The following is a 13,042-nucleotide window of genomic DNA, read 5'->3' on the forward strand; positions in this document are numbered from 1 at the left end:
TCACCAGCCTCAGAAATCGCAAGTTAACAGCACCTCAGCACCTTAGAGCTCCGATAAATGCCACACAGAGTTCTAGTGGCAGACACATCTCTACATCAACTGTGCAGAGGAGACTGCGCCAATCAGGCCTTTATGGTCAAATAGCTGCTAAGAAACCACTTCTAAGGAAAAGCAACAAGCAGAAGAGATTTGTTTGGGCCATGAAACACAAGGAATGGACATTAGACCAGTGGAAATCTGTGCTTTGGTCTGATGAGTCCAAATTTGAGATCTTTGGTTCCGTCGTGTCTTTGTGCGACGCAGAAAAGGTGAACGGATGGTCTCTACATGCATGGTTCCCACCGTGAAGCATGGAGGAGTTTGTCCTTATCTCCCTGTCTCTGTCTCTTTGTCTCTCTCTCCCCTTTCCAACCCAACCAGTAGAGGTAAATGACCGCCTGCCCTGAGTCTGGCTCTACCTTAGGGTTCTTCCCGTTAAAGGGGAGTTTTACCTCGCCACTGTCGCCAAGAGCATGCTCAGGAGGGAATCTGTTGGGTTTCTTTGTTTTTGTTTTTTTTTTTTTAGCATCAAATCACAACAAATTGATCTGATGACACTTTACAGGTAGAGCAGGTAAAAACCACGCTCTACAAATTAGAGAAGAAAAAAACAAACTGGGACAAATGATAACAACAGAACACCACAGCATCCTGGGGCTTTTCTGCACTTTACTGTGCAGTAAAGTGCCCATTCTGTGCCCATTCTTCATTTTACAAACTTTACAAATTGAGACCATTTTGGTGTGATTATCTTCAAAATTGAAAAAATGAAGAATGGCCACAGAATGGGCACGTTACTGCACAGTAACATGCCCATTCTGTGTGACATTTTACAATTTTTCAATTGATGTGGAATGACCCAAAAAAGCATGCAAGTTTTGTAAAAACCATGACTCTTTATTTAGCATAGGCTTGTCAGTGTAGGTCACAATATGGCCATATCAAGATCACAATAACATGGATTTAAAGAGATTGTTCGATATTAATTAGCTCCAGCTCCAGCATTAATCTCTCGCTCTCTCGATGGCCATGTTGTCTATGTTAAAGCCGTAATTTTGACATTAACCAACAAGTTGAATTCCGATAACAACATTTTGGCGGAGAATTGCTTAGCCTATTATGCAGAAGCATATGGGCCACACACCATCTGTGTAGCAACTGCGTGCGCGTTGTGTCTAGTCTCCGCAGAACCATAATCCGGCCTTAACACTGCAGTAGGGATGTATATCGTTAGGATTTTCACGTTATCGATACCGATACCACTTATCGGTGCCGGTACTTATCGATACCCTTATCGATACTCTTATATTTAATTTGGTGTAAAAAATAAAGATGTGAAAAGAATTTTTAAAAAAACATGTTTTTTTAATAATATTAAATATCGAAAACAAAGTTCAAGGGGCCGTGGGTAACACCAGCACAATCATGATTCATAAAAACACTAGCAGGCTACAGCAGCAAGCAATACAAAGAATAACAGCTTATTTGACTTATTTTCCACCTCACCATCCAAATCTAAAATAGGGTCTCTGCAGTAGGGTTAATAATGAACACAAAATTAACTTAAATATTTAAACAATATAAATATAAGTAACATATGGTACTAATAAACTCATGCCATTTGTGTACAACCGCGGGGGAGGGGGGGTTACAGTCGGGCTGCTGCACGACCAGGTCGGGAATGTCTTGCGGCCCAGTACCGGTGGTTGGGGACCGCTGATGTAGATTATCAAACACGGTGCATTGTTCGGCTTTGAAATAAACTCCATGTGTGCCAGATGTTTCATTAAATTCGACGTGTTACCTCCCTTGCATGACATTGCTTTAAGTCATCTGTTGCATGTCGCAGAGTCTGCATCCTTCTTAGATGTGAAATGTAGCCAAACCTTGGAGCGTTTTGCCTTTGGCATCTTTATTGATCCTCTCACTATCAGTTCTGATCAACAGGTGTGCGGAGTAGCGGCAGTGACGTCACGTTCAACAACCACAAGTTGACACCGGAACACCAGCGGCCGGCACCAAAATTTTCATTCTTATTCAGTCTAGTTATTACCGTTTACGGCAGAACCGGTGCCTATTGGCACCGCGTCTCGGTACTCAACCCTACACTGCAGTATAGCTTAGTTGTTTGATATGTCAGGACATAATGGACAGTTGCATTTTGGAATCACCACACACTCAGTTCAGTTGTTTTCTTTGCTGTTGACTCAAAATTGAACCTTTGTTCACTGCTGATTTTGGACAATATGTCCTCATACCCTAAAATGGTGCTTGAAGGTTCCATTGTTGCATTATAATAATGGCAACTGATTAACAGTGTTTGAGGTATGCGACTTCCCCAAACAACGAGATCAAAGTCCAGTAAATTTTATATCAACAGACATGGGATCTGTGGTAGAGAGTGACAACAAAGGTCACACAAGATTGAGAAACAGTTCTCATTCAACGGAGCAGAGCTACATAAACTCTTGCTTGCAAAATGGATTTGGTGTCCTCTGTCTTTGGATCCATTGCTCACTGGGTGGACATCCAGAGTCTGCTCCTCTTCACTGTGCTCTTCCTCCTCATAGTAGATTATGTCAAGACCCGTCGGCCCAGCAGCTTCCCTCCTGGACCCTGGGCATTGCCATTCATGGGGAACATATTTACTGTGGACTTCAACAGGGCCCACGAGACTCTGACTCAGGTACAACATCGCAGACTAGATGTAAAGTTATCAAATTGTGTCACAGCTGTTGACTGTTGATTCACTGATGCAACACATGATTTTGTTAGTTAACCATCCAATCCCTCTTATACATGTTAATATAGATCTATCTTAGACAGATAATGCATCTTAGACCACCTCTTGATAATCTTTTTCTTTTCCCCGGCTGTACCATGTATACCTGAAGCTACTTTAACCACAAACTTTTGTTTCCTCTCCATTCACATGCCCACATCTTCAACAGGTGAGACTCAAGCTGTTGCTCTTGTCTCAAACCTCTTTGCAGTTGGCAGAGACATATGGAGACGTGTACAGCCTGAGAATGGGTCAGACATGGGTGGTGGTGTTGAATGGTTTCCAGATGCTGAAGGAGGCTCTGGTAACGCAGGGAGACAGCTTGGCAGACCGTCCAATACTTCCTCTTCAGGTGGATATGTTCCACAACCTGGGTGAGACAGGCTTATCATTTTGTAGCTGTTGCGGTTGTTTAACACTGAATATACAATTTATAGGAAAACTGAGGAGTGAGTCTATGTTACACTGATCTGTCTCCTAATCAACATAACAGTTTGTGGCTGTTTTAATTTCTAAACCTCCTGTTACCCTCCTGCCTGGAAATACCTAACTAACATCACTTTTTGCTTAATATGTAACGACTTTTCCTAATTTTCCTAATTTTTAGTTGTTTTGGATTACACTGAGGAACAAAAACATGGCATTTATAATCTTCCATAAACCTCCCTCTACTTTAGGGCCCTCACCAAACAGAACCACACTGTAGTAGTATGAGATCCACTGATAGTTAATGTGACATTTGGGAGGGAGAATCATGATTCCCACAAGAACGTTAATGTATAAAGGGAGGTGAGTGGAGGAGGTTATGTTTTTTTTTTTTTTTTTTATGGCTATTTAGGTTGTCAAAAAGACACATCAGGTACCTGACACATAAACTTGGGTAATAATTATTATTACAATCATTTTCTGGGGGTTTAAATTGCTGGGTCAAACAGACCCCAGTTGATTAAATACAGAGCTGCCAACTCTCACACATTGGCCATGAGACTCACGCATTTGATTGGCTTCACACGCTCTCACGCCACACCCCCGATTTCTCACGCTGAAGTGCTCATCAAGAGCCTTTTTTTTTCTTTTGACTAAAAACGGTTCTGTTTATCTGCGATCTTTCTGTTGAGCCTGAGAAAAGCCACTTGTGATCGATAAGTTATGCCTGCAGAGCAGAGGCAGTGGCGGCTGGGCCACTTTTACAAGAGGCTCAGCCAATCAGAAGAATCTTTTCGATAAATCAGGGACTTCCACCTCACCCCACCGGCATACTATCCAGTGAAATGAATGAGTTAGAGGCTACTCACATTACAAAGTTTGTACTGTGCCCAAGCACGTTTGCCCCTAAAATCCGGATTATTTGACCAGTGTGATCGCTCCGTTCTGTGCTTGAAACAGTACACTTCCCCCCGCTCTGGCACGGTTGGAAGGGGTGTGCTTCAGCATGGTACGGGCGCATATACGAGCACATGCACGGTCATGCACGCAGCGCGAACGTGGATACAACGTAAATCATGCAACTTTCCTCCTGCCTCTGCAAAACCGTTTAATGCGGGCAGCGCAATTACTGACGAATGGCCGCGTTGCGCAATCAATAATGAACCATGCTGTCTGTGCTGCTGCAACCGCGTATAACAAAAGTCGGTTTATAATTAAAGTACACCAGTCTGTGTGCACGGCGCACCTGTCAGATCCAGCAGACCTGATGCCGGCCGGCATCGCGATGGCATCGCGATGGCACCGCGATGGCACCGCGCCGGCACCGGCCGGTGTGCAGCCACCCGGTCAGGTCAGGTCTGCCGGATCTGACAGGTGCCGCTCCAGCTATTAGTTGGATACTTTCTAATGATGGCAGAGCAGTTAGTGTCTCTGCCTGCCATGCAGAACAGCGGGGTTCAATTCCCTAGCCGAACAGGAGGGCATTACCTCACTTTGTTGTTAACAATGACAATGAAGTGATTCTTATTATTATTCTGCCTGTCATTGGCCTTGTTCAGACTTTAGGTTCAAGGTTTTTTGAGAAGTTGGCAGCTCTGTAAATATATTAGTAAATGTGACGGTAGCAGGGGAATTTTCAATTTTCAAAACCTTCCAAGTAATTTTTATTGACTGTAGTGTTCTCACTCAGAGTGTAGCAACTCTGTTTCAACACAGTTAAACCGTGTCCAGTGAAAACATGAGTCGTAGTGGAGTTGACCGTTTACTCAGAAGTCTTCAATGACATTTGGTGAAAAGGCGTTGCCTGTACAATGTTTCTCAGCGGATGACTACAGATAGCTTCAGAACATGTTCTGCATGTCTGCCTCACTCTCAGTCCAAGAAGAAAGAGATAATAAACAGGAAGTAGCAAACACAGGTGACCTATCAGGAGGTGATGTCATCAGTAACTCTACTGTCAAAATAAAATCCCCTCAAAAGACATTTTTTAACCTTTTAACTACAACACATATAAATGAATTATTTTTCAAACACACATTACAGATGAGTAACAGAAATGCCTTGGAGGCAACACATTGACTTAGTACCTAAAAGTTGTCCATGAATTGCAAAGTTATTTTTCAATTTGTCTGAAAACAATAAATAATAAAGCAAAATGAATGTTACATAACATAATATCCCCACAGTAAAGCACAACCTGTTCCACATACACCCTTTTCAGAGGACATCATTTTGATCCCAACTTGCAAACTTTATCAAGTTAAATTATATGAAAGGATAAAAGATAAATTTATACTGTGAAAAATACTATACTATGTTTTCTGCTCGAACGCAACTGAATGATCAACGTATGATTTAACGTAAAAAGATAAATTTATTCAAATAAACTGAATTAATTGTGCAGTCAGTAATCAGTAGTGTGGGAAGTGTGTGGATGAATGAGGATGCCAAGACACAACAAAGACATGCAACACGGGGGTGGGGCTAATGAGGCAATGCAGGGCAGGTGTGAGGACAAACAAGCTGACAAGACTGTGGAGGAACAAAATTTGCCACACATTTTAGTCTGCTGTGTTCATTTTGTCCCTATTGTTCCTCCATAGTCTTGTCAGCTTGTTTGTCCTCACACCTGCCCTGCATTGTCTCATTAGCCCCACCCCCGTGTTGCATGTCTTTGTTGTGTTTCGGCCAATCGTCTGTCCCCTCCAGGCCTGTGTCCTGCCCCTTTCTTACCGGGGGTGTATTCAGCACAGACGTACCAGTATGTAACGTCAAGCTAACAGAAGCGATAAAGCTCTGAACAACCTGTTGCATTACGCAAGCGTTGCAAGTATGGAAGCCGAGAGGGCCATTCTCCTCGCGATTGTAGCCGAAGAACTGTCTGAGCAGGACATTACTCTACATGGATCATTAATTATAGGGGTACTGCAATACATTCAATGTCCACTATGAAAAAAAACGGTTATTGTTAAACATTGTTTCCAAGATTTGTACCATAGGCCTACACAAATGAGTTTTAAGTTTTAAGTTGAATAAAATTTGCCATATTATTGAAGAAAAACAATAAACTATGTCTGATTTATCATCATACTCAGCTCATACATGTGCTTTTACCTCCTCAAATGATGGGCAACATTTTAAACATAGACTGCACTAATAGAGCGACTTGGAAGCCACAATGGAACACTATCGTTTTAAATCACGGAGGCTTAAATACAGGCTGATGCTGATTGGATAACACCTGTGACACGCCCACAAAACGGAGGAAAACTACCTGCGGGGCATGTTGCTCTCGGTTACAAAACGTTACAACCAAACACACCATTCAATGAGACGTCACACAACGTTACATATCGTAACGTCGTTGAATACACCCCGGGTGTGTCAATTAGTTCAGTTTGTATTTAAGTTCATATTCTTCTACTTGTTGCTTAGAATTGCCTAAAAATGCCCAGGCCCGACCCATCGCTGTGCAGCACCTATAATTTACTTTATTTTTTTAATTGCCATATGGACTATGTGTCTGAAATCAAATTTATTATTAAAACCAATGAACTGTCTGTCTTGCACAACTGTCTGATTGGATGTCTAACAACTTTTTACTGCCAAACACAGACAAGACTGAAGGTCTCATTGTTGCTTCAGACAGTACAACTCCCAAGGTATCCCAGTGTATTGAATCCCTTTCATAAGGAAACATTTCAAAACTCAGATCTTTGGTATCACAACATGAGTTAGAGATGATTATTTACACCTTTTATCATACCGACTAGACTACTGTAATTCCCTTTTCACCTGCCTCAGTGAGTCGTCAGTGGGTCTTCAGATGATGCAGCTGCAAGGCTGTTGACAAAGTCCAGATGAGTCACATCACACACATTTTATGTTTGTCCATTTGGCTTCCTATCAAGTTTAGAATTCATTTTAAAATCCTTGTTTTCACATACAAAGCCCTGCACAGTCAAGCACCTGCCTGCTCCATCCTGATATCACTAGCAGGTCACTTAGGTCTTGTGACCAGGGCTTACTGGTTGTCCCTCACTCATGACTAAAAACAAAAGATGACTGTGCATTTGACATTTTGGTGCTAACAATGTGGAACACCCCTCCTTCAGAGACACAATCTGCTGTCTCTGAAGCTTTTAACCCTTTATAGGGCACTCATTGAAATACTTTGAAATTAAAAAAAAACAACAACCCTAGACTGTTATTAAAGAATATGACAGGACTTTATTACTTCTATAAAAATTTTCTAAAATTTTCATTTTGTAATAGAAAATCAAAGCCATTGAGATTGGTCAAATGCCACAATCATGTGACCTGGGATGTAGAGCGATCTTTGCTGATTGGCTGGGTGAAGACCAAATGATTATTGAACTAACTGAGACAGGGGATGGGCCTGATATGTAACCAAAAATAGTCACTTGCCCTATAAAGGGTTAAAAAGCCAAAAAAAAAAAAAAAAAAAAAAAAAAAAAAAAAAAAGATAACTTTGTTTCTGCCTCAATACAGCACCCACTAAGGGATGTGCATACATTACACTTATCCTATAAGCTTTTATGTATTTTTGACAAGTTTGTTCAATCCCTGTATGTTTCCCATCAGGTTTAGTTTTCAGTAATGGACATTTATGGAAGCAGCAAAGGCGCTTTGCACTTTCGACCCTCAAATACTTTGGAGTTGGCAGGAAATCCCTGGAACATGCCATTCTGGATGAATTTGCATATTCTGGTAAAAACATCGCTGACCTGAAAGGTAAATAAAGGGGAAAAACATTGACACATTTAATAATTAACAGATACACCATTTACATAAAATTGTTTGTTTACCTGTCCAGGCAAACCCTTTAACCCCCACTTAATCATCAACAATGCTGTGTCCAACATCATCTGCTCCCTTGTTTTTGGTCATCGCTTTGAGTATGAGGATGAGTGGTTCATAGAACTCATTAAGAGATTCGACAGCGCTCTTCAGATTGAAGCTTCTATTTGGGCGCAGGCAAGTAAAACACACTTTACTCAGCTCAAGATGACTGGACAGTGTTGACATTTGGAAATGTGCAAGATGCATGAGAGGTGATTTATAAATGGATAGACCAACACCACCGTTAGTCAGTGACTGTTAAGCAGGTTACCATGTTGTTGTCACATTATGTTGTTAATACCTAATTTTGTAGCTCTACAACGCCTTCCCTTTGCTGATGAGACGTTTGCCGGGACCACATCATACTGTCCAGCAGTTCTGGCGTGAAGTGAATGAAATGATACGATCAGAGATTAAAGAACACAAAAAGGACTGGAACCCTGCAGAGCCGAGAGACTACATCGACTGCTATCTGACGGAGATTCAAACGGTGAGTTACAGCAGAAAGCTTCAGTTACTGTCTCAGTGTGAAATTTAAATTTTTTATGCAGCATGAGTGAAAATAAAGTTTTCAGGTAAGGAACAAGAGGTTTTTCACACTGATTTGAAAGGTAAATCCACAGTTACCATCAACAATGCTGTTACTGCATTGGTTTGACTATATATTTGCCATAGTATTGACATCTAAGTATTTTTCCAGTATGTTATGAAGATGTACATATTTGTATGTATCCCCAGAGAAAGGGAGATGCTGAGTCCACTTTCGATGAGGAGAACCTGGTGATGTGTACCTTGCATCTGTTTGTTGCTGGTTCCGAAACCACATCCACCACCCTGCTCTGGGCCTTCCTCTACATGGCAAAGTACCCCGAGATTCAGGGTGGGGAGACTGAAAAGGCCTGTTTGATGGCATGCATCGCAAACTTGTCTTTGTTAATTTAATTCTGAGTATGTAACAGTTTTGCAGTGTTTAAATCCACATCTATCACATCCATTTAAATCTTGTTGATAGTTTTGGGCAGTCACCCTACAACCATGTCAGTCCAGCATCGTTGAACGATTGTTCAGAAATTCTTCAGCCGATGATCAGCACTGGGACAGGATAAAATCTCTCTTCAGTTCTTTTGTGTTTAAATTCTGTGTTTGGATTACTGAGGCACTGAACTCTGGCGACGGGCTGAAAAAACTTCAACAGATCATGTGAAGTTTTTGATTCTGTGCTGACCTGTGCAAGTGCAAGTGACGTGGACATCTGCTGAATGAACTCATTCTGTGCGGCAAAATGTAACTTTCAAAAAACAACTTGCATGCTGCAAATCAATAGTTAATCCAACAAGACATGGTTCATGCAGTCCGAGAAAGCTGTTCTACAAGTCTGTGTTATATATCCTGAAACCTTCTTGATGAAACATGTCTTATCTGTTCTTGTTCTGTTTGATAGAAAAGGTCCAGGCAGAGATAGACAGAGTGATTGGACACTCCAGACAGCCATCCATGATGGACCGTGCTAATCTTCCTTATACTGACGCTGTCATCCATGAGATCCAGAGGATTGGCAACGTAGTTCCTCTCAGCCAGCCTCACAGCACCAACAGGGACATCCAGCTGGGAGACTACACCGTCCCAAAGGTCACTACTCAGGCAGTGTTCTATAGACATATGCATGATTAAGGATTAGCATACCACACTTCATATACTATTTTGTATTTGAATCAGTGTTGATTGAAATCTGATCATCAGGGTGTTGTAATAATTCCCAATCTGACCTCGGTGCTGTTCGACAAGAGGGAATGGGAGACACCATACACCTTTAACCCAGAACACTTTCTAAATGAGGAGGGCAAGTTTGTGAAGCGAGCTGCTTTCATCCCTTTCTCTGCTGGTGAGGAGCAACAAAATGATTCACTCATTCATTCATTGTATTTATTGTTCATGTGTAAGGTATTGCAGTTGGCACAGTGGTGATGCCAGCGGTTTGCCAGCTTTTGTTATCACAGCACTTGTCATAACAACTATTTCTGCATCCTGTAAACACCTGATGAGAATTGAAACCACAGTTTTATCATTGGTCAGTGTGATGGTGTCAAAGAACCATTTGATTTATTTCTCATTTCAACAAGAGAGAATGTTTTTCTTTCACAGGTAAACGAGTGTGTCTGGGGGAGAACCTGGCTAGGATGGAGATTTTCCTCTTCTTCACCTCCTTCATGCAGCGGTTCACCTTCTCCATGCCTGCTGGCACGAAGCCTGTACTTGACTACTGCTTTGGGATCACTCTGGCACCAGCTCCCTATGAAATCTGTGCCACCCTGCGTCAAGAGTAGTGGAAAAGGAATCCAAGAAGCAACAACCATACAGATTTTTGTTGGGTTTTGGAGAACTTTACTATCCAGGGAGGGCTGGTGAAGGTCACCGAAGCACCGGAATTTAAAAATCTTTGTCTGCGAGACTAAAACTGTGTCGACCTCAAAAAATGTGAACACCTCATATGATGTTTAACTATGAGAACAATGCAGACCAAAAAAAAAAAAAAAACATTTTTTTCTCTCCATGGCACGAGTTTGACACCCCTGATCTATACTATATGCCATAATAACAGTGAAAACAGAATTATAGAAATTTTTGCAAATTTATTAAAAAGAAAAAATCTGAAATATCACATAGACATAAGTATTCGGACCCTTTACTCAGTATTTAGTTGAAGCACCTTTGGCAGCAATTACAGCCTCCAGTCTTTTTGGGCATGTCGCAACAAGCTTTGCACACCTGGACTGGGGGATTTTCTGCCATTCTTCTTTGCAAATTCCCTCAAGCTGGGTCAGGTTGGATGGGGGCCATGGTGAACAGCCATTTTCAGGTCTCTCCAGAGATGTTGGATAGGGTTCAAGTCAGGGCTCTGGCTGGGCCACTCTAGGACATTCACAGAATTATCCCTAAGCGACTCCTGTGTTGTCTTGGCTGTGTGCTTAGGGTCACTGTCATGTTAGAAGGTGAACCTTCAGCCCAGTCTGAGGTCCTGAGCGCTGTGGAACAGGTTTTCTTCTTCTTCTTCTTTTTTTTATTTCTTTCATTTTATTGTCACAGATTACAATACACAGCAGACATCAATCTTTTGATTTACTATCAAGAAATATTTAGCGTATCAAAACCTACTGTTTTTGAAAGATGTTATGATGTTAGATAATATGCTAAAAACAAAAATTGGAGCGTTGAATTTCCCCTGTTGTCACTGTGATTCAGCAGCAATGTGCAAAACATAAATTTATGTGTGTAAGAATGAAACAAAACAACAGAAACAAAAAAGGGGACAAAAATGGAACTGATGAAGAATGAATGAGGGATATAGTAACAAACAGATGCATTTACTTATTAGGGGACAATCGAGTAAGTTATCTATGTTTTAAAATATGTTGGTTCAGAGACCAGGTAACCTTTTCCAAACCGTGAGAGAGATGGACAAAAAAGGCAAGCAGACAGAAAAAGGTAAATCAGTTTTAAGATTTTTCAACAAGATTTCCCCCCTGATAATGGCTTTCAGTGCATCCCATACAATTTCTGAGCCAAGCTCCCCGTTGTCATTTTCTTCCAGAAAATGTCTGATTTCTTCTTTAATTTTTGTTTTGAATTGTGGGTTATTCAGAACACTTGAATTGAACCTCTATAGTGTATTTCCAGGGTTAATTTGCAGTGATAATGAAAGGGGTGCATGAAGTCAGTGTTAACTATCTCTCAATAATGTAATAATGTATCCATAACGATCTCTTTTGAAGATAAAGAAATAATCGATCCTGGAGTTGACAGCATGTAGATGGAAATAGTGTGTGTAGTCACGACCTGTTAGATACAAGTCTCTCCAGAGATCTATCACACCCTGCTCTGACATAAGAATCTTAAGTTTCTTGTGTAGGGGGGCTTGGGTAGCCATCTAGTCTAGGATTAAGGCGTATGTTCCAGTCTTCCCCACAAATTAATATACCTGTTGTTATAAAAATTGCATTTTAATCTTATAAAATTACATTATATTACCATTATTTCCATGACACTATGTAGAAGTGTGTAGACAGTAGTTTTCCACTCTTCACCCAAGTGAGAGTGTAATATGACCTTGTATCCTTGTATTGTAGCTGGTTTGTTGAATATTACCATATAAGGATTCATTTCCTGTTACAATAGAATAGATAACTGTTGATGTGTGAAGAAGTGCCTCAGTGAGAGGTTGCTGCCCAACGTGGTAAGCTACTCACTCCTTGCAAGTAAAAATTTACTACTCAACTGGGCGTTGTCTGTCTCCTTTGTCAGTAGGTGATCTCAGAATTTTAGTAACACCTGTTACCTCTGTCATTAAATGCAAGATTTTTCTATGAAAAGAAATGTCACTACCTGGAGGCGCTGTTATTTGGACACCTTCTATCTGACCTGAAACTAATAAATATCGTACTTCTTTGTCCTTTATATCTGATATTTTTTCAAATCGAACTCTGTGAGATAGTAGAATGGTGACCGCTCTCCTATGGTCTGATCTGTAAGATAAATAGTATACTTTAGAAAAACGCATTCTTTTCAACTTTTCATGTTCTACAGAGTTAAGGTGTGTTTCCTGTAAGAACACAATATATGCATTGTCCTTTTTCAGTGACTAGCTTTTAAAACGTCATACATCCCAAAAAATTTTGTGAACACTGAGAAATGAACATAACCCAATAAGAACAGTAACATACACTACCAATCAAAAGTTTGGACACACCTTCTCATTCAGTGTTTTTTCTTTATTTTTTACTACTTTCTACATTGTAGATCCATACTGAAGACATCAAATATATGAAGCAAGATATATGGAATTATGTAGCAAAGAAAAAATTGTAAAATAACACTAAATATGTTTTATATTTTAGATTCCTCAAAGTAGCCACCCTTTGCTTTGTTGACAGCGCT

At 40.7% G+C, this 13,042-nt stretch overlaps 1 pseudogene; it reads left to right on the top strand.

Moving 5' to 3' along the window:
- Nucleotides 1-2,518: 2,518 nt before the first annotated feature.
- Nucleotides 2,519-10,563, top strand: LOC115357933 (cytochrome P450 2J2-like; annotated as a pseudogene).
- Nucleotides 10,564-13,042: the final 2,479 nt, after the last annotated feature.

Source organism: Myripristis murdjan, chromosome 4 (genome assembly GCF_902150065.1).
Source record: "Myripristis murdjan chromosome 4, fMyrMur1.1, whole genome shotgun sequence".
NCBI lineage: Eukaryota > Metazoa > Chordata > Actinopteri > Holocentriformes > Holocentridae > Myripristis > Myripristis murdjan.